Consider the following 23,059-nt stretch of genomic DNA (forward strand, 5'->3'; position numbering starts at 1 on the left):
TTTAAACTGTGAAAATTAATGTCTTAAAGAATAAAATAAATCAATTATTATAATTTATCATAATTTTAGCTTTTAGAATTATAAATATTCTCAGATGCTATATATTTAACTTTTTTATAAGTTTTTGGGTCACACCCGGCAGGACTCAGGAGTTCCTCCTGGCTCTACACTCAGAAATTGTCCTTGGCCAGGCTCGGAGGACCATATGGGATGCCATCTTTCTGCATGCAAGGCAAACACTCTACCTCCATGTTATCTCTCCAGCCCCTATATTTAACTTTTCTAATATCACCCCTTAAAAAATTTATGATGGCTCAGGTAAACGAGGAATGCTTTAAAATGTTTATCTAGGGGCCAGAGCAATTAAAATAAACAAATTGTAGTTTATTAAAAATAACACAAGATATTGGCTCTGAAAAATGAAAAAAATCAAGCATGAGTGGCCTCAAAGAAAAAAAATAATAAATAAAAATGTATATTAAACTATTTGAACTGGTCATAATAAGAGCTATGGGAAGACTAACAATATAGGTTAAAATATATATTGGGTGTGGATAGATGTGATTTTATAAATCAAGATAACTTTCTGAGTGGTTTTATATTCACACAAAAATCTGCAGCAATGAAAAAAATAAAACATAACTATTATTAGACTATTTTTTTTAAAAAATAGCAAGGAACATTCTCCACGCTAAAGATTTGTGTTCATTTGCACTTGAGGTGAGGACAAATCTAAGTTCTCTCCATCACTGTCTCATCTTCTCTCCCTTTTCACCACTCTCCCCGATCTCTCTGCCTTTTTCTTCACTTTAATTTTTATTTTTTTGCAACCCTCTGATTTCTCTCTTTCTATTCCAATATCCAAATTATCTAAATAAAAATTTTGTACTTTATTAAAAAATAAAATTGTGTCTTCTGAGATAAAGGATATATTCTAAAACTATTGAACAACCACAACAACAACAACAAAAACAGACTGTCTCTAGGTCTGAGCTAGAGTATAGTAATTAGGGCACTTGCTTTGCAGGTGGCTGACCTGGCTTTGATCCCCAGAATCCCATGTGGTTCCCTAAGCACCACAAGAAATAATTTCTGAGTGCAGAGCTAGGCTTTAACTCATAGCTTTACTTGGTAAAGTCCCAAAACAAAATAAAACAACAAAATTAAAAAAAACTCATTAATATAGATCATGAATTTATTGAATCATTGGTATACTTTCAAATAGTTGAAAAAATTTAAAAATCATTTAAGATTTTTTAGTCTACAGCTTATTCTGATAGATAGAAACATAATTATGGTACCAATGAATATGAAACAATCTGCTGTTAGAAACTATTCTATTTCTCATTTTCTCTTGAATCCTAAGAGTAAAAACTTCAATTAACATTAGAGATGATGATGGATAGTATAATGTTAAAATGATTTATGTTGACTCACCTTTTAGCATGTTGAGTGACAATGCACTTAAAAATTCATGACTTGATTTAATATAATAGAAAATCATTTTATTTCAGTGATCAAGATTTTATATAATATTAAAAAGTGTCTCTTATAATGTAATGCTGTCATTGAAATGTTGCTTTTCAGTCTTTAATATACATTCAACACCTGTAACATTTTCTGAAGTGCAGATTCTGATTCAGTAATGTAGGAATCCTGCATCCTAACAATCTGCAGATAATTCAAATGTGTCTAGTTCATAATAAAGCTACATTTAATTTACTTCCTCATTTTCAATATCTATTTTAAGCTCTTTGGCTTAAAAGTCTGTTAATAGAGTTTCAGACACACAACATCTCAAGTCCAAAAACTGACCACCAGTTTCAGTATTTTTCTACCAATGACAAGCTTTTCCTCCAATCTCCATGTTCCCCCTTATCAAACTTATATTAAAATTTAATTCTTATAGTTTGAGGAGCACTTAAAATCACTTACAATGTTAATATAGTGATTATACATGATACCTCCAGAGTTTCTAAAGTCCCTAAACAGTGCCCCTATGTTACTCCCAATTAATTATCTCTATCTCTGTCCCTTCATTCTTCCCTTCCTTTGACATTTTCATTTTATAATACAGTACTAAGATTTTTTGTCACATTGAAAACTTCTTCTAATACCTGACCTTGCTACTTTATATATCACAGATTGAGAACATATAGTATGTTACTTCTTTCTCTGACTTTCTTCACTTAATGTGGCATCTTTCAGTTTCATCAAAGTTGCAGCAATAACAGGATTTAATCCTTCCATGTGATTGCATAATGTTCCATTATTATATAGATGACATAATAATCATAATATTGAAAGACAAGCAGTCAGTTTTAGTGATCCACCAAAAGTAGAAAAATACAAGGGAAGGGGAATGGAAAAGGAACAATCATAGATGTAATATCACTAACTAATGTGTATTAATTAGAATAGCATTGTTTAGCTAACATAGTACTTTGTTAAAGTTAAACCTCAAATCAACATGCATATTAGATACTTACTAATCTTTTTTTTTGGGGGGGGGTCCACACCTGGCAGCTCTCAGGGGTTAATCCTGGCTCTATGCTCAGAAATCGCTCCTGGCAGGCTCACAGGACCATATGGGATACCAGGATTCGAACCACCAACCTTCTGCATGCAAGGCAAACGCCTTACCTCCATGCTATCTCTCCGGCCTCAATACTTACTAATCTTCATAACACAAAGATATATATGGGCTTTGTAAGCCCCAGCTCTAAAGCTTTTGTACACACATATACAATGGTCCTTAAAATGAACCCGACAAATTTTGTTGCAGATAAAGCACTTGTTTTGCTTATTACAAACTCAGGTTTGATTGCTGTCACCCCTTCTGATCCTACCAAGAGTGATCCCCTGAAAATAAGCTAAGATTAAGCCCTGTACACAATCTGTTATATTTCTCCTCACCAAAATATTTTAAGGTACATAAAGTAAAAGATGAAATACTAACAAAACATTTTATGGTAGACTTTATAATCAAAAGAGGGGGTGGCTGGTGTGGATAATGTGAAATGAAATTCATAGGATTTTTGTTTGTTACTTTATTTGTTTGCTTCTATATAGGGAGACAAAAATACCCTTTAATATGTTTTTCCTGTGCAGTTTTCTATACAAATACAGCAAGTGTTTGTCGTCTTTCTCGGTATTGTGTTTTATGTCTAACCTATCCCCCACAGGCATCAAAGCTGAACATGATGGCCATGCTGTTCCATGCAGCCCTGAAAGACAAACAAAAGAACAAACACACCCCCACGACTTAAAACCTGGAGCCAAGGGAGCTCTCCAGGTTGCTCAATGCCTCTCTGATCCTCCCAGTAAATATAAAAGCTGCTTTCTTCCGAAACTGAAAACAATCATAACTGTCTTTCCTCCAGTCTTGTTGAACCTCTGGGGAAAGAGAAAGGCAGTGTATAGAAATATGCACCAAAGTATCCACAAATAAATCTGATTTACACTGTATAGTTTGCTAGAACCTGTAAGAATTAAATAATAGGATTTTTAGATGTAGTGTCTTTTTATAAAGTAGATGGCATTCTAATATTATTACATAGTATATTTATAAAAAGTATTAAGTGCAACTGATCAAAAGTGCTCTTTTTGAGCTGCTTGAAGGTTTTATACACTTTTTAAGATATCAGTTTTTATAATCAATAGCATCTTTATATATGCATTTTTATTTTATTGAACTCCAACAATTATGTTCTATTTGTACTGATATAAGGCATGATAAAATAAAATTATATTTACTATGAAGCAGTTTCATATGCCATGTTTTCAAATGAGTAAAACAATTTAAAGTATAAATTCTAATTACAAAATTGTTATGAAAAGTATTCAGAAATAAAATTAACAAGTAGTTTGCATTTTATGGTTTATTAATTTTTCTAAATTTTATTCAGAAATGTAAGAAAACATTGCCTTTCTTCATTTAACCAAGTTCTTTGCATGAGATTTCCGACTTAATGATAATTTATTGATTACAATTAACATTAAATATTAACATAGTTTACTATATTTTATATATTTTACCAGTGAAACTGTGCTGCTAAGAGGTTATGTTCTTCCATAAATATCTAGAGCTCTCAATTTCTATCTTCTATTTTTATATAATTTTTATTGAACTTAATGTGATGCTAATATACAATTCAATAAATATTTGGGAATTTTAATTTTAGAGTGTTGTTATTTATGAAACCATAAGATACAATTTCGATCTTCTTTTTACTTTCAAAAAGATATCAGAAAATATGTGGTAGCAAATGTCCATTCACTGTGTAGTCATAATATAATTGAAACTTATTAATGCAAAAACAGTGAACTAATTATACCTAAATATATTAGACAATGCATATTGTCCACAAAGTTATTTTTATTTATTTTCTTTTGAGTCACACCTCATGGCACTCAGGGTTTTACTCCTGGCTTTGTGCTCAGAAATTGCTCCTGGCAGACTCATCTGGAACGAGTCTGGGAACATATGGGATTCTGGGGATCAAACTAAGGTCTGCCACGTGAAAGGAAAATGCCTGACCTGCTGTGCTATTGCTCCTGCCCTCAAATTTATTGTTTCTTATTGCGAATGTATTTTTACTACTCATAACTAAAAGTGCATGTGAAATTTTAATGGAAAATGAAATGTGGGGGTCAGATGGCCCTACAGATGTAAGTATGAATGCCGAGCCTGAACTCAACCTGGGTTCAATCCCTAATACCACATATTTCCCCAGCATTTCTGGATGCAGCTCTCAAGAATCTAAAACACTGATTTATCCAGTTGTGGTCTTCGAAGCCCCCTGCCCCTCTTAGTACCCATAAAATTCCCTACCACCACAGGACCTAAGGTATAACATTTGCTTATGTTGAGGATGACTCTAATGTTGCTGGCCTAAAATTCCTGTGTGTCCCAGGGCCACTGAGCATAAAATGAGAGCTATTCTCTCAAAAACAAATTTTGGGTAAATTTTTTTCAAATTGTGAATTTTAATTAAGTATTTTAGAATAGAAAAATTATATTTTTTCTTAATTGCAAGTTGGACTATATATTTTGCCTTTAAGTATCTAATTTCCTACAATGAATGATACTTCCTACTAATACCTAAAATGCTAAATTAAAAGTTACTTTTCACTTGAACATTATAGATAAGTAAAAACAAGTAATACACAAGTTCTTGAGATTTTGGATCCCATTTCTAAGGGAGGCACCCAGGTGGAATTCAGGAGAACCAAGATCTACTTCCAATAAAGTTGTATGTCCAGTTAAAGGACCTTAGGATAAGGTGTTGCTGGTGTCTACACAGAGAATTAACCCTGGCCTCTCTATGGGGTCTTCATAGTTGCAACCAACAATATTCAAAGGATCATTTGTCATTAGAAATTGAAGTAGTATCACTTTTAGGTAAAGCCTTGATAACTGTATTTTCTCACTAGTCCTGAATTGTATGCTTCAATACACATTAGTACTTTGATATACATTGGTGAAAGTTAATTTGTTGTTTTAGACCACATTCATTGCTGCTCATGGCTTAGTCCTGGCTCTTGTACTCTAGAATCACTCCTGTTGGGACTCTGGGGGTTACATACAATAGTAGGAAAAAAAATCTGGGTCAACTGCCTGTAATTGAAGTGTCTTGCTATCTCTCCAACCCTAGCACTCCCTTTTTGGATGATAATTCACCCTTTCAGCTTTTAAGGTTTCCATATGACCTAGAAAAAATCCCTTAATTTTGATTTCTTTATTAACAATACTTAGAAATTAACTCAAACAAATGTTGAAAAATTTCTATGGTAATAAGAGATTTTGTATATACAAAGATAATATAAAATTATTTTCTATGTGTTCGATCCTTCAAACTTTTTTCTGAAACAATGCAACTGAGATGATAAAATAAATATAAAGTAATATCAAAGTATCAAAACAATATATTTATATTATTTTTTATTTAACCTTTGAAACCAAACATCCCCTCATACAATATTTAAACCTATAGAGAGTAACAAATCCGACGTTTGCTACATCTATTCTTATATATACATATCTATCATAGTATTAGTTATCATTTAGGCACTATAGGAGATTAACAGTAACTAATACTTAAAAAATAATTACATACTGTAAACATATTAAGAAGAACGTGCTTTCAAATACCTTATTATAGTGTACTTACTTTGCTTCATTGAATGCTTTGATGACAATTGGGTATGTTATTAAATAAGTTAGGTCAGTAAAGAAGTCAATATGAAATTGATAAGCTACTATACTAAGAATATGGAGTAGATATAAAAAAGGGAACATTTATCTTCCTCACAGGACAAATAAGGAAAGTAGAAGCTTATTCCACACTAACTAGAGCAAGACGGAATTCCCAACTTGTGAACAGTTTATTTCTGAAATCTTCCAGTCAGTATATTCAAACCACTGTCCACCATAAACAAGGAAAGTAATTAGAGAACAACTATGGAAGTGAAGGGAGGGTAATAATATAAACATACTTTTGAGTTAGCTCATAAAATGGAAGAAATTTTGAATGAGTATTGTGCCAAATGTGTCCTATGTGAAATAGATTTCTCATAAGTACTTTAATATAATAAATATTTGTAATATATGACATAATATCTATTATATAATGTTCATTATATATGTTATATATTGTAATATAACTTACAAGAAGAAAGGTTTTTTTTGTATTTTTATAGAATATTGAAATGTCTAGTCACTCATTTTAATTTTCTATTATTAAATCATTAAGAGAAGCGAATATAACTTTCACATGTATTTTAGCAAAGTTTACATTAAATTAAATCTTTCGATAACTAGCAAGAATGAATGATTATTTAAGAAACATCCTCTTTACCAATATCAGTCAGCTAGCTCCTTCTCCCATTGTTTTTATTTGATTCATTAAGACCAAATTTACTTTTGGAAAACCTAGAGCTAAAAACAAAAAATTTCCATATGTAATTCTTATTAGGACTTAAGCAAAGTGCCCATATATATCTGCATTAACATTTGTTACATGTTAGATTCAGACCACAACTAGGATAAATGCCCTTAGTCTAGTGAAGTAAAAGAAACTGACTAAATCAAATTAACTGCATGCCAAGGTATTAGTATCATAAGATCTTAACTTTCCTGAGGCTTTATTTAAGGAATGTTCTGCAGAAGATTAAAAACACATTCACACACAAGAAAAAAAGCCTCTGACAAACTTCCCTTATAACTTCATCCTTTCCACTCACACAAGTCCTTTTGAATAACCGTATATCTATTCTTTCTATTTGATTCATTGAATTTATATGATAAAAATGCAGGAAAAAAAGCATACTATGTCATGTTTGGTCTGATGTTAAATGGATTAAGAATAATTATATCTTAGAGCTTAGAGAAAAGAACATAGAAGAAAATAAATTAAGGTGGGAAGAAGATAAGAAAGGAAAGTAATGAGGTAACAGAGGTGTGGGCTTCAGTTTATGGGGGATGTGGGAGAGTGGTATAGCTCTATATCCAAAGCAGAAACTCAACAGCACTTAAAATATGAGATCTAAGCTGAAATGACTGTACTTTAATGTGCCTGACAAGATGATAGGCAGAGGGTAGGGGAGGTGTGTTGGGGAGTATACAGTGATGGAATATGAAAACACTCATGATGGGAGTTAACACTGGTGACAAGATGAGTGTTGAAATATTATATGCCTAAAATTCAACTAACACTAATTTTTAAGCCACATTTTATGAATTAAGCAGTAAAAAATAAACTCAATATTTTTATGTGGTATACATTACAAAATAAGTTTTTCTAAAAGAAATAACACATAAAATAACATCAATAGACAAATAAACTCAATATTTTTATGTGGTATACATTACAAAATAAGTTTTTCTAAAAGAAATAACACATAAAAATAACATCAATAGACATTGCTAGATCACCTTAATATATATGAATTTACTTTTTTATAAGAAAAATAATTGTATTAATTATTAAGAAAGTCTATAGTTATGATTTTATAGGTTTCAAAGAAAGCTTCTTCTAAATTTCAATGTGATAGCAACTTGCAATATCCATAATAATAAGCTTTTTACTAATTCTGTCCAAATTTCTATCAAAGTGAAATCAGTTTTGCACATTTCTGTTTTATTAGTACTTATTATACAAATAGAGCTAGATTTTAATCTCAGTGTCATAATGTTTAAGTTATACATGTAAAGTAGATAAAGCAAAAATATAAGTCCATATACTGTGCATTTATGTGAGTTTATTTTTTCCAGGAAAGAAGCAAAATAGTTTTTCAAAGTTGTCCTGAAATTTGTAAAATCATCATCTGGTTTTACTCCAGAGTGATCATTCCAACTATGATTGTCATAGCAGTCATTTCTCTGCCCTCACCATTCTGCTCTACTATTTGTGGCATGCTTCTTACTATTAACTGATCCTTCTGGTCCTTACTATCATATTTATATCCTGAGTGTGATCAATTCCATGTCTAACCCTCTCCCTCTGAATCATTTAGCTTACCATAATGCTCTCCACATTCATCCATGTATTAGAAATTTTCATAAGTCAAGAACTATTTAATGTTAAAAATTTTAGTAGTAAACTTTGAGAAATCTTTAAAATATTAATTACCAAACATTTTATGATGCTTAATTTGTTTAGAAATTTTCCTTTGTTTCTTTAAGTATGAGTTATTGCACTCATATAGAAAATGCAGAAAAGTTAAAATTTATTTTTATTATAATATACAAAGATATAGACACCAAATTACATATAAAATAAATATAAAGAAAAATTAATAAAAACCATGGAAAATATTTTGTATTGCAACTTGAATTTCCATTATTGTACTGTTTATTTTTTCACAAACATTCTTTAATAAACTATAAATTTGTTATTGACCACATTTGGTCATTTTATTTTTCATGCTTAATATCTTCTCAGATAGGCTGAAGAGATAATAAAAGTATCTGTATGTACTGTCCTTGCTTACAGTCAATTATAACTCAATATCTGGCCTCAGATTTGGTCATCTAAGCTTTATTAGGATCTTTCATCATAGAGCATGCATACAACTTATACATGTATATATATATATGTCGATAAAAAGTTGGTCCGAAATTACATAGATATATGTAAATTATCTAGCTATTTACTTCAATATTACCACTTGTTCAAATACTACAAAATATACATTTTCTGAATACAAAAATATTTAAATATTTGTCCAAATATTAAGATGAAGAATAAGAATATATATTAGTCTATTATATTATCAGTTAAAAGTTTATTCTATTGCTAAATAACTTCTAAGAAATATTCATTTGTTTCTATTACCGTATTTTTTTCTTACTCAGTTAACATTCTATGTTATCACCGATGTTTTCTACTATTGTAAATTTTTGTCATGAATGGCACAGTTAAAATAGTTCTGTTATTATATTATTTGTAAGTATAAATATAAATTAAAAATAAAACAACATAATGAAGAGACAACACTGACAAAAGAAAAAATTGTGTAATAGTAAGGTATAGTATGGTCATAATACCCAGAGACAATGAAGACAAGCATCAACTGACAAACTTCCACAAGTCAGTTCAAAAGTGCCACAACCAAACTACCACCCAAAACTGCTTTTGAAAAAATACTCAGTACAGTCCCATTATATATATATACAGTTAATGAATCTTGGATAGCATGTTATCATAAATTTTGATATCTTTTACTGAATAATCTATAGTAATAAGTATTAAAATATTTAATCACATATGGTTTGGATGTATCAATTAAACTTGTCACTCTCCCGAAGCTATTTAACTTTTGTCATATATTTTTTAAGAAAAACAATTAAATAATAGAGGAACTTTGGGAAATGATTCATTTTATTGAAACATAGATGGGTGTTATTGTATTTTCACAGACTCGTAATTTTGTAGTTAAATATAAAGCAATCTTCATTTAAAAATAGTACCAAATAATAAAAATCAAAACAAGCGAGACAATCATGTATATGATTTGAATCCATGTGTATGAAATATCAACAGAAGTGAAAAAAAAACATCATAATAATTTAGTGGTTATTTTGAGCCAAAAAAGTGGTGTAAAATAGTCATAAAGATACCAATGGTTGGGTAAGAATATTTTATAGGAAATAAAGTAATAGTACAGTGGGAAAGGCTGCATTCTTTGGATATAATTCCCTAAAAGGGGGTCTGTCCATGTAAGTGAAGAAATCTCTGAATTAGAGACTCCTGTATCTAATGGAAAAGCTACAGTACCCAGAGATATAAGAACCCAAGTTGGAAGACTGAGTGTGTATGTGGGGGTGGGGGGCACGGTTTGAGTGTGATGTTGCAGTTGTGGTTGTGTTGTTGGTGGTTGTTGGTTGGAAGATGGCTGGATTTTCCGAATGGCTTTGCTGTAAGGTCCCTGGCCACCCTCCTGTCAGTTTCCTCTATTAAACCCGTTCTGAGAGAGGAAAAAAAAAACAAACACTGTAATAAAAACCCTGTCTGGCTGTCTGGCGGAGGATGATCCTGCGCAGCAACAGGCGGGTAGCTTAATTCTTTATACTGCGTGCCTTTACAGCTGATCTGGGTTTAATTCTCAGTACTGCTTAAAGTCCTCTAAGCATTTCCAAAGTGATCCCAGAGCACAGAGGAAAAAGTATACCCTTATCACAGACAAATGTGACACACAAAAAAGCAATGGATATTTATAGTTTGATTAATGTATTCCACATTATGAAATAGCCACATATATATTGTTATATATAGTAGGCAAATTTGTTATTGAAAAATTTTAAAACTTGGAGATAATACATTTTCATCCTTATTTTTTTCTTTTTCGTACCCAACAATGCGTTGGGCTTACCCTAGTTCTGTGCTTGGGATCATTCCTGTAGTGTTCAGGGGAGAATACAGGGTGACATCGATAAAATCAAGGTTGACAGGTTGACCATGTGCTAGGCAAATGATTATTAACTTTACAGTGGAAAGTCAAATGTAAGGTGTATGATTAATTTGTAGGAAATAGTTGGATGTAAAGTAGAAATAAACTTTTTGAAAATAGTATCTACACAACTTATTCATAAAGTGTTATTAAGAATAATATTTACATTAAAAAAAGCTATTTTGTGGGGGTTAGAGAGACAGTACTGATGATAGAGCACTTGCTTTCTACTTGATATACCACAGTTAGAGCCCCTAACCCATATGTGGTCCTCAAAGTTCACCAGGAGTGATGTCAGAGCATAGAACCAAGAATAGGTCCTGAATATCACCAGGTATGACCAAATAGCCAAAACAAAACAGAGCTATTTTGAGGGCTTAAAACAAGTTTATGAATGACAGACTGATATAAATGCACACCAATCATAAGTATAGAGATTATTACTAATATAAATTTGCAAAAGCACTCAAGTTTTTTCAAGTATTAATTATCCATATTTAAAAATGGGTTGATATATGATTAAAATTCTTATATATATAGTCTGGTATGAAATACATGTGATTTATATAAAAATTTGTCTTACCTTTCAATTATGGCAGAAGACTCAGATATGCAAACCTCAATAAATACTTACTCATCAACTTTTAAATGTTTCTGAGCATAAAGCAAAGACTACAAATAATGAAATGTGCTAGGAACATTATCTTTGCCTTATGATGAGTTATTGTAAAAAAATTAAATAATGTTTAATATTTTGTACAATTTCCTACAAATTCGGGATAAATATGCCTGATTTTAAAGTAGTCCTATGAAATGTTTCATTTTATTTGTCCTAAAAGGCATGATTATGTTTCTACTTCAAGCGAATCCTGAGGCCAGAGAGATAATCCAGAGAGATAAGGCGTTTGCTTGTCTTGAATATAGCCAACTATCCCAGTGTACTGCATGACCTGTCCTCCCTAAACAGACTGAAGTGAACTATATGCACAGAGCCAAGTGTAAGCCCTAAGTTCCACAAGTGTAGTTACCAAACTGTTAGTAAATACATAAATAAACAAAGAAATCCTGATTCCTGGGCTTAATGTTTAAAGATTTGGAAAAACAAACTTAGCTGAGACACTGAGTAGCTGTGTGATCTTGGAAAAAAAATCAAGAAATTAGTTAATTTTTCAAATATAAGGATGGAAATCCAATATTTGTTTTTGTGGAGTCCAAATACATTATTTTATATAAAAATTGATATATTTATATAGCTGTGGGCATAACATATTCTATATTTTTTGTGAATACAAAGACATTTCAGAGTGACTAGAAGTAAAAATAAACAATAAATCACAGCTTTGTTTTGAAACTCTGTAAGGACTATGCAAAATGATACAATGGACATTAACAAAAAGAAACTGCATAGATCAAAGACAGTTTTACATTTAAATCTTTCCTATTGTATTTGGATAACTCCTGATGCTTATTTGTAGAGGCATTATCAGTATCATTTACAATGATGTAAAAAAGAAGCATTAAGGTTTTCAATATATTGGTCATTGAAATATATGTCCTAATGTGTCATCTCATTTCTTTAGTGTAGAAATTAGGTAAGTAAAATATTTCTAACTTCAAGCTAAATCTTACAAATATTTATTATTATTGCTATGTATTTTAAATATATGAAAACAGTTTGAAAGTTTTTAAATAAAATGCATTTAATGATTTTTCCTCTTACAAAATTTTCTAAAAAATAAATTCTGTATGTAAACTGCTTTTCAATATTTTAGTAGAAGTTCTTGGAGAACATATTATATATATATTTTATAGTGGACAGGACCTTTATTAGACACACACATCAATAACACAGGTGTTTGGGGCCTAAGTTTATACATACACAAACACCTGGTTTATTTTATAGGTGAAATCACAGCTTATGGGAAATTTGAGTGATTGACAACTTAAAAAAATTATGTAGCTGTTTCAAGGTTTTTGCACACTGATCTACATATTTACATGATATTTACATGATATTCAAAGGAGTCTAGAACAAAAAAATTAAAAGCACTGTTGGATTTACTATAAAATATTTAAAGTAACAAATACATTTCTGCAACCTTAATAAGCATTATTATGCTTAAGGATAACACATATTTTTAAATGATTAATATAATTGCCAAAAGGCACAATATCACTTCTTTGCATTTAATGCATATATTTAAGAATAGCCTCTTAAAATAGTAATTATAGTTATGATTAATAGATGAATTCATTTTAAGTGCCTTAGTCTTCTCTACGTCTTGAACTAATAATACAAAATCATGAGACACGATTATCAAAACAGTAAAAAAGTTAGACAGTATTTATTGTTTCAATATAATTTTTTAAAAACACCATTAAATTTATGCTCAAAATGGCAAATAGTAAGAAGATGACTTAAGGACTATAAAGACAATAAGCTTAGCTTAAATGTCAAGTACACAAATTTATGTAATCAAACAGCCATTTTCCCATTTCATAAGGAATATACTTTGTTCTATTTTGCAGTTATGTCAAGAGGATGAAAATTACAGCAATAAAATTATTTTCAATATGCATCTTATCATGTAAGACACACTTTATTGGAAAAAATAATTTGCAATTGGCAGTATACATTACAAAACAACTCTACTACTGAGATTTTTCCATCACTCATTTAACTATAAAGTATTTACCACTGCCTGTTATGAATAAAGTGTTCTGCAGATATCTTTTGATTAGCACACACTATTAAAACTCTAAGCAGCAACAATAACTAAACTCATTTGATAAATAAAATTCTATTTTTCCCCAGGTTCACTAAAACCTCAATCATCTTAGAAATCTTCTATTCAAAAAGTTGTTATAGGAGTTGGAGAAATAGCACAGTAGGTAATAGGGTACTTGCCTGGCATGAGGATAACTGGGTTTGTATCCCCAGAAACCTATATGAGTCAGCCAAGAGTGATATGAAGAGCAGAGCCAGGGATAAACCCTAAGCAAAATAGGATGTAACTCAAATCCCTCCTACTTCCAGATAAAAATAAGTTAAAAGCAAAAAGTCCTAAATATTTTATGAAAAACACAATGAAATGATTAAATATTTCATTGTCAAAAACACTATAAATGACCTAAAATATATTAAATAAATATATTAATTATACTATTTTTTTAACTATGATTTAAAATGACACAAATGTAAGTTGTCAGTGATTAAGTTGTGCTATGTTGGAATTTCAGACTTCTATTATCCTATGCATATATATTTCATATTTCAAAAAATAAGTATGTTTGTGGGCTAGTAAAATGTATTTTAATATCAAATATGCCTTTCTTAGAATTACTTCAGCCTATAATGTTGGTTAATAAAAATGTCCATAATGATCTTGAAAACATTAACTTATTCAAAAATCTACTTAAAAAGCTAATGCATTATTTGAAAATTAAAAATAAATAATGCTGTTACCATATGGACTGAGTTCTATTTGCATCATAAAGAACTGATTACATATTAGTAAATAAAATATATTTCATTTATAGGAGATTGTTTCATTCTTCAACTATAAACATCTGAATATATACTACAATAAATATTTATGTAGAGAAATATATTATGTATTTTTGGGGGTCACACCCGGCAATGCTCAGGGATTACTCCTGCTCTACGCTCAGAAATCACTCCTGTCAAGCTAGGGGGACCATATGGGATGTCGGGGTTTGAACCACCCTCCTTCTCCATGCAAGGCAAACGCCCTACAGGGGTCTCAGACTCGTGGCCCATGGGCCATTTGAGGCCCTCCATACAAAATTTTGTGGTCCTGCCCTAGAGGAATCTTTTGTTTTGTTTTGTTTTAGTTGTTTGGGTCACACACCCCAATGCTCAAGGCTTACTACTGACTTTGCACTCAAGGATCACCCCGACTTTGCCTCCTGCAGCCCCCAGGTAAACTGAGTTTGAGACTCCTGCTATGTCTACTTCAAAACATATATTTCTAAAATTCATTATTTTATTTTAAGACACTAAATAATGAATCAAGCAAAACAATAAATACAATTAGTTGTTTCATTAGAAGAGTTTGGTAGACATTCCTTCCTATTAACTCCCTTGGTTCTTCTCAGTTATAAATTTTGCCAATTAAAGTATTTAATTTAATGCCAAAATGCTTTTCAGGGAGGTGTGATTAATGTAATATTATAATATACAAAATTGATATATTATAAAGTAAAGTGCATAAAATCTTTATTTAAAATCATATTTTATTAAAATAATAGTTGGAAATTGAAGAGCATTCCAATCAGCATTGAAAATTGTTTTATGTAACTAAATAAATCGCGCATTTTAATCACTTTTCTTCAAGTCACTTTATATACTGAATTAAGACACTAAAGGCCACCTTCCAAATTCCTATTTATCCTCACAGACAATTGCTTAAATACACAGACTATTTTTAACAATTTTTAAGATGTTAAAAAGAAAAGGGTTATATGTTTTGTGTATAATAGAAGAATGTCAATGCAAACTTAAAATGGCTTCATTCAACTAGATTATTTTTAAGGTTCTAATTGTGATGAAATCATTGTTTCTCAAGTAGAAAGAAACAAAACACACACACACAAATATGGATATATAGGACAGAATGGGCTAAGCCTTTGGGATATGATAAAGATGATTTCAGAAACAAAGCTCTTGTGTTAAATGTACACTCCATTCATGCTTGTACATTTTCAACTCTGCTACTCTTATGGATATAATTTAAAATGAAATCATTTCACATGAATAATGAAGATAAACTCTTTTTTTGGGGGGGGGTCACACCCAGCAGTGTTCAGGGGTTACTCCTGGCTGTCTGGGACACCGGGATTCGAACCAACCACCTTTGGTCCTGGATCGGCTGCTTGCAAGGCAAACAACGCTGTGCTATCTCTCCGGGCCCAGATAAACTCTTAATTAAATTGTTATTTTGCTTATGTTTGGCAAGTTTATAAATACAATAACCAACTCATATTTGAAGGATTATTTGTTATAAAATTTTAATTCTATTCTGAATTTCTTTTTGTAGGGAAGTAAAATAAAAACTGCATAGTCAACAGTACTTTATTTCTACACTGGAGTGTAGAATACATGTGTTCCTCAGTGGAAATATCCAACTGGTTGTTTCCCACATTTCTTAAAATAGCATAAAATATGGTGGTGTGGGGGCCAGAGAGATAGCATGGAGGTAAGGCATTTGCCTTTCATGCAGAAGGTCATCAGTTTGAATCTGGCTTCCCATATGGTCCCCCATGCCTGCCAGGAGCAATTTCTGAGCATGGAGCCAGGAGTTTCCTCTGAACATTGCCGGGTGTGACCCAAAAACCACACACACACACACACACAAAAAAAAGAGGCAAAAAAAAGCAATATGGTGGTGAGCTTATATTAATAGAGGGTTGTTCTCAAAAAAATATCTGAGTCTATCTATATGCCTCAGTAAGCTAACTTAAACTTATATATATATATATACACAAAATATATATTTAAATACATTTACTGTGATTCTACCTATAACATTTAATAACATGTAAAGTAATATATGTGAGTCATGTATTTAATTATCTATTACATTTCTGTAAATAACGCATTTTTAACAAAATGCAAATACATGTTCTACATTACCTCTACAAAACTGCTTCTTTGAAGCCTAAGATACTTAACGTGAAAATTGCTTAATATTTCAATGTTGCAAAGAGGACATAATGAGTAACTTGGGATTTGAAGGGGAAACTTATTTAATGTTTTTAGTCATAGTTCCACAGATACAAATAATTCATAACTAAAGGTGAGTCTTCAAATCAAACAGGGCAGGTCTAGTTATTTATAGTGGTGTGGTGTAACTAACTCTCTTTTGGATTGATAAGATTCAGTTTAGGGAATCCCTATTTGAAAACCAGAGAACAATTCAAAAAAAGATTCACAAACAAAATCAACACAAAATCTCAATGTTGTACAAAACAATTTCTGAAACTTTATTGTAAATTTTAGGTTACATTTAGTAAAGGAGGTTGTCCTTAATCAAATTAATGAAAATAAATTGGAAATAAACGAACATAACTACTTTTTTAAAGCAAAGATTAAGTACATATTTTAAGCCACAATATATACAATTATATGAGTGCACTATGCATCCAAATACATTAAGTATATAAGCTTAAATAAATAGAATACTGGATTTGACATATGCGAGAGTCACACTGGTTACACCAAAAATGTTGTACAAAATATAGCCAAAAAAGTAACATTATACATTTTGTTATACAACTTTTTTAAATACTTTATATATCCATTGTTTAATTCAAATTATGGTATACAAAAGTTCATTTTAATGAGGACACATTTCTTGTTTCACACTATTCAGCAAATATAGATATTAAGATGCATCCCTATACATGTTACTAATTTCCGATTCAACTTAAATTACTAGCACAGGGTAGGAAAAAATTATCACTCATTAACAGTAATGACTGTCATTAAGAAATTATTGATATTATACATTGCAACTTTATTTTGGGCTATTTTAATTATGCTAAAATATAACAGCTAATTTTGAGCCAATTTTAGTGTATATTAAAATTAATTTGAAATTAAAGTGGAAAGTTATTGCTACATTGAATTTTTAACTACTTTGCAATATATTTACTTATATATTAGCTTAATCTTGAGTGTTCAATTGGGAAATTAATCCCTGATCCTTGAGTAGTGTCTTATTATGAATTGCAAAAATCAACTTCAAAAGGTAGTAATAGAATATACTGCAGTGTGAATGTTTACTACTAAATAATGTCATTGTAGAAAATGTAATGTCAAATATTTACCATTATAATCATTCACATATTGTAGCACAAGAACATTATTTTCAGCCACATTAACCATTTGTAACATATAGTTTCATGTGGCAAGTTATTTGTTATAAGTGAGATCATGAGTAGTTTTAAGGACTGACACTAGATAGAAATTTCTAGCATTGTTTTTAAATTTTAAAAAATATTTTAATTCCCACTGAAGGTTTTTTGGTATAAAAGGAAAGCCAATCATAAGCAATCAGTGGTATAATTGAGAGTGAGCATTCAATGATGATTTCTCTAAAATTATTTGTGAAATAATAATTATTTTAATTTTTCCTTAAAGGAAAATGTGTCTATCTCTGTTAACACCAACTTCCTAGTGTTCTCAGAAAGATTACAGAATAGTTAAATCATATAATTTTTTTAGATCTGTTTTGGACTACAAAACAATATAAGGAAAATGGGTATGGAAGCTGATATTGCATTTTTATATTTTCATAATATTATGATACTGCCATATCTAAAAGTTGTTCTAATACAAAGCAAGTTAAAATCCCCTAAGTCACCCAGGCACAATTGCCTATTGTTCACAGGAGCAGTACCACATGTCAAGCACCCAGTCAATCTCTATAACTCACCAAGTTGCCTTTTATTGGTCAAAATACAAAACATAAACATTTTCTACAAGAACTTAGTGGACTCAAGAGGCTATGGAAAGGGTACAACCAAATACAGACTTTACGTATATTTAGTTCAGTTCATAAAATTGGACAATGGTTTCAGTCTTTCTAAATATGAGCATTAATTTTCCATGAGAAAAGCCAATACTCTTAGCATTTATCTTATTAATATAAGAAATACAGACAATAATGAGGAGCTTTCATATTTGCAGTATTAATATAGAAGTTTGGCAAGGATGGGTAGATATGCAAATATGTGTCCAAATGTATTCAATACCCCCCTAATACTTTAATATTATTCAAGTAACATCTAATTGCAAAAGAGTAATATAATTTTTATACAGTAAAATAGATAGAAAATATTAAACTTATTATTGCCTTCTGAATACTTCCCTTTAAGACACTGACAATAGCAAAGCAATGATTCTTTACATCATAAAATATGAACACACTCACACAAAGATATTTCCAGGATTATTTTTTAATGTATTCTCATTACATCAGAAATAAAAAAAAATTCTAATACATAACTATAATTTTGTGTAGCAAAATCTTTGAAAGTATAAAAACAATAAAATAACTCTATCTAAATCTAGAACATTATCATTATGCTTAATATACATAGTTTTAATGCCATTTGATATAGCAAAGAATTATATTCACCTAAAAACAGTGTGTATAACCAATATTTTATTTCTCTTTTTACAGATGAATGTTTTAGATTGAATTTCTGGTCCTTTTGCTTTGAATCTTAGAGTAAAAACATAACCAATAAAGAATACTGTGGGTATTTTGAGTGTACTGAGTGGATCCAAATGGAGTCATGAAATGTAAGTAATTGACATATTGTTGTAGTTCACTTTTTCCAAATCAAGGACAATATTCAGGTACATTTGGTAGATAAAAAAGATATGCCAAATTACTTTAAAATCATTTTTTCCAAGTTATCCAAATAAAAGGCTCCAAATAGTAAAGTATACAAAAAGTAGCAATAAAAAATAAAATGTGCTCTCTAAAAAATAATTTCATTAGTCTGATAGATAAGCTTTGTAATACAAATAATTTAGAGTTAGAGGAGGTTTCTTTGAACTGATGTTAAAACCTTTTTATTAGTGGACTAGCGATAACATAGCAAGTAGATATTGGTTTTGCACATGGCAAACCCAGGTTTGATCCTGAGCATACCATATGTTTCCTCATGCCTACCAGGAATAATTTCTGAGCATAGAACCAGAAGTAGCCCCTGAACACCATTGAGTGGTACTACAACAAACATAAAACAAGCAAAAAGTGCTCGCTTCGGCAGCACATATACTAAAATTGGAACGATACAGAGAAGATTAGCATGGCCCCTGCGCAAGGATGACACGCAAATTCGTGAAGCATTCCATATTTAAAAAAAAAAATAAAAATAAAACAAGCAAAAAGCAAAAAACTTAATGCATGAAAACTTTGGTTAAATTTGTATGGAAAGTTCTTAGCACTTCAAAAATTAATTTTATAGCAATATGTAAATGACTATAGATTTTTTATATATGCCAATGGATATAATTTTTATTGTGATGATAGAATAAGCTTACCATTATGAATATTTTAAGAGAAAATAGTACTTCACATGAAGTGGATGAAATCATAAACTTGGTATAACATTGGACCTACACAGCAATGAAATTCTTAATATCTCTAAAAGTTATTTATATATGTGATGAGATAAAATTGGAGTTACACAGTAGTTCTTTATCTTTTTTGTGTTTATGTTCTTGACATTCTGAGACTTTAAAGCTGTGAATTAGTGTTCATGCGCTTATCTATCACAGCACTGAAGAAAAATCATTACAGAATGTTTACTCCACTAGTTTAATATTGTCCAGATTCATTAACTTTCTAATGCCTTGCCTCAATTGCCTAAAATTGATATATATTAATTCATAATTAGGGAGGTAGAAGGCAAAGTAGATGTAGGAAAACTTCTTCTCTCCTCAAGGCAGAAATTACCAACACCAAGGTTATTAAATTTGTCTCATGCAATGTTCATTTGGATCAAATCTGCCTGTCACAATTATAACCAATAGGCAAAATGCCACTATGAATTATCACCAGCACTCAGAATATCAATGCAAAATTAACTTTCTTTTTCACAAAGCCTGTTGCTTAGTCCCAAAATAAGGGAGAACTCCATCTATATTTTAGGTAACCTAGAAAACTAGATTAATGAATCATGATAGGTCAATGTATTAGATTCTGTAGCCCAGAGTTTGGTTTCCGAACACAAAATTTTAACCTAGTGTAAAACCAAAATAATTTGGAACACTTCTTCATAAATCTGATTTTAAAAATAAATATATAAATATATGTTTATCTTCATTTTATTATATGGTATTTTGAAATAATTCTATAAACAGCACTAAACAAATATTCAAACAAATATTAGCCCTCATGTCCTTGCTACAAATTGATTCTATTCTTCAATATGTTATTGTATTTAAAGAAAACTATGTACTTTGAGTTCATGTCTAAGAAAAAGCTTTTATAATGTCTTTCTGTTTTTTTTCTTTTTGGGTCACACCCAGCAGCGCTCAGGGGCTACTCCTTCTCTATGCTCATAAATCGCCCCCAGCAGGCTCATGGCACCATATGGGATGCTGGGATTCGAACCACCATCCTTCAGCATGTAAGGCAGATGCCCTACCACTATGCTATCTCTCTGGGCCCCTTTATAATGTCATATTCAAAACATAAAAATCTTACAATCTATTATACTCAGAAATAAATTCTTGGGTTTAGAAAAATGTTTTCATACCATATTGTCAGTAAGTGCTTACCAAATTTATGTCATCTAACATATTCAGATATTTAATTTTAACAGCAATCAACATTTTTATTAAAATGTATGAGCAATTGTCATAAAAATCGTCACTCGAGGGCCCGGAGAGCTAGCACAGTGGTGTTTGCCTTGCAAGCAGCCGATCCAGGACCAAGGGTGGTTGGTTCGAATCCCGGTGTCCCATATGGTCCCCCATGCCTGCCAGGAGCTATTTCTGAGCAGACAGCTAGGAGTAACCCCTGAGCACCGCAGGGTGTGGCCCAAAAACCAAAAAAAAAAAAAATTGTCACTCGCAAATCAATTACTCTAATCTCTAAATGATAAAAGTGTCCACACACAAAAAATAAGCAATACTAACTACCAGCATCAATACAAAAGGTTTTAGAAATTAATTTTTGTCACTTGTAAATAAGCCCATTTTGAATCACCATACTGTTTTTTTTTTTTTTTTTTTTTGATTTTTTTTGGGCCACACCCGGTGACGCTCAGGGGTTACTCCTGGCTATGCGCTCAGAAGTCGCTCCTGGCTTGGGGGAACCATATGGGACGCCGGGGGATCGAACCGCGGTCCGTCTCCTAGGCTAGCGCAGGTAAGGCAGGCACCTTACCTCCAGCGCCACCGCCCGGCCCCACCATACTGTTTTATATGCTGATAATGTGACAGATTATATGTTCTACACATGAATAGAATCACAAAAGTCACTCTTTAAAATCCCTACGCTGCACATAATGGACAAAATGGTTAAGATGTTGTTTTAAGTATCCATTGAACAGGTAAAGCTGCACCAATAAAGCTTGCATTTTTAATGTTAGCCTTCAAATTAAAATTGTAATTTCTTATCTAGAAGTTTGCCGAAGTGCATTAATGTGAATAAACCAAGCTGGGTTAAATTTATTTGGCTACAATACTTTCGTTGTCTTATCTAATTCTCAGATTTAAAGGGGAACTTTAAAAGCCCAATATGTGGATGACAAATGTTAACTGCTAATGTTAGAGTTTTAAGTATGGGGGCATTAAGAAGCTAGTAATAAAATATGGTTTGTTTATCGTGTGGTAAAAATTACTAGATATTTTTTTCAGAGATATGGGTGATAAAACTGGAAAATTCACCCTATAAAATGAATATGATCTTTTACAAGCTATAATAAAATAACTTACTATATACAGATTTCTACATAGATGCAAAGGTGTTATTCATGTTATGCTTTACATATAGGTAGAGGCAAAATCCTTACTGATCCTTGCTGACATGATTGTGCAGAGATGGAAGATAGTTCGTTTCTGACATACTAGAAAACAGAGGTTGGAATTAAAATTAAACCTATGAAAAGGAAAGCATTCTTCTAGTCCAGTGGAGAAGGATAATCTCTTAGTTACCAATGTGTCTTCATTTTCTTTGTCAAATATTCTCTTATTTTCTATGTGGAATGAAATTAAAAAATCAATAAGCACAATTTTTTTTTCTATTTCAAGTGTGTGGAAAATTTTACAATCTTGAGAATATTCTCTTACTGGGAAAATATTTAGTACCCTACCACATAAAAATACATATGACATTACTATTACCGTATACTTTCTCACTAAAAATAAAATGTGCCTTGTAAATTATGAACAACTATTCAGGATTCAGGTACAGCTGTATCATTATAGCTTGTGCTCAGTGGAAAAATCTATTTACTAAAGAATTCATTTTTAAATATAAAAAACTATGTTGAATAAAATCACCTATATGTTGTTAGATTAAAAATTATTTTTCAGGAGAGTAGTAGCACAGCAGAT

General features: G+C 31.0%; 1 protein-coding gene and 1 non-coding gene across 5 annotated transcripts in view; one reads left to right on the forward strand and one right to left on the reverse strand.

Moving 5' to 3' along the window:
- The window catches only part of PCDH9 (protocadherin 9), a 965,083-nt gene that overhangs the window by 917,993 nt on the left and 24,031 nt on the right, over nt 1-23,059 (reverse strand). The window lies entirely within an intron of this gene.
- LOC126016896 (U6 spliceosomal RNA) lies at nt 19,746-19,852 on the forward strand. The gene has a single exon (XR_007498581.1). It is a non-coding gene; the product is annotated as a U6 spliceosomal RNA (small nuclear RNA).

The sequence above is a fragment of the Suncus etruscus genome, chromosome 8 (genome assembly GCF_024139225.1).
Source record: "Suncus etruscus isolate mSunEtr1 chromosome 8, mSunEtr1.pri.cur, whole genome shotgun sequence".
Classification (NCBI taxonomy): Eukaryota; Metazoa; Chordata; class Mammalia; order Eulipotyphla; family Soricidae; genus Suncus; species Suncus etruscus.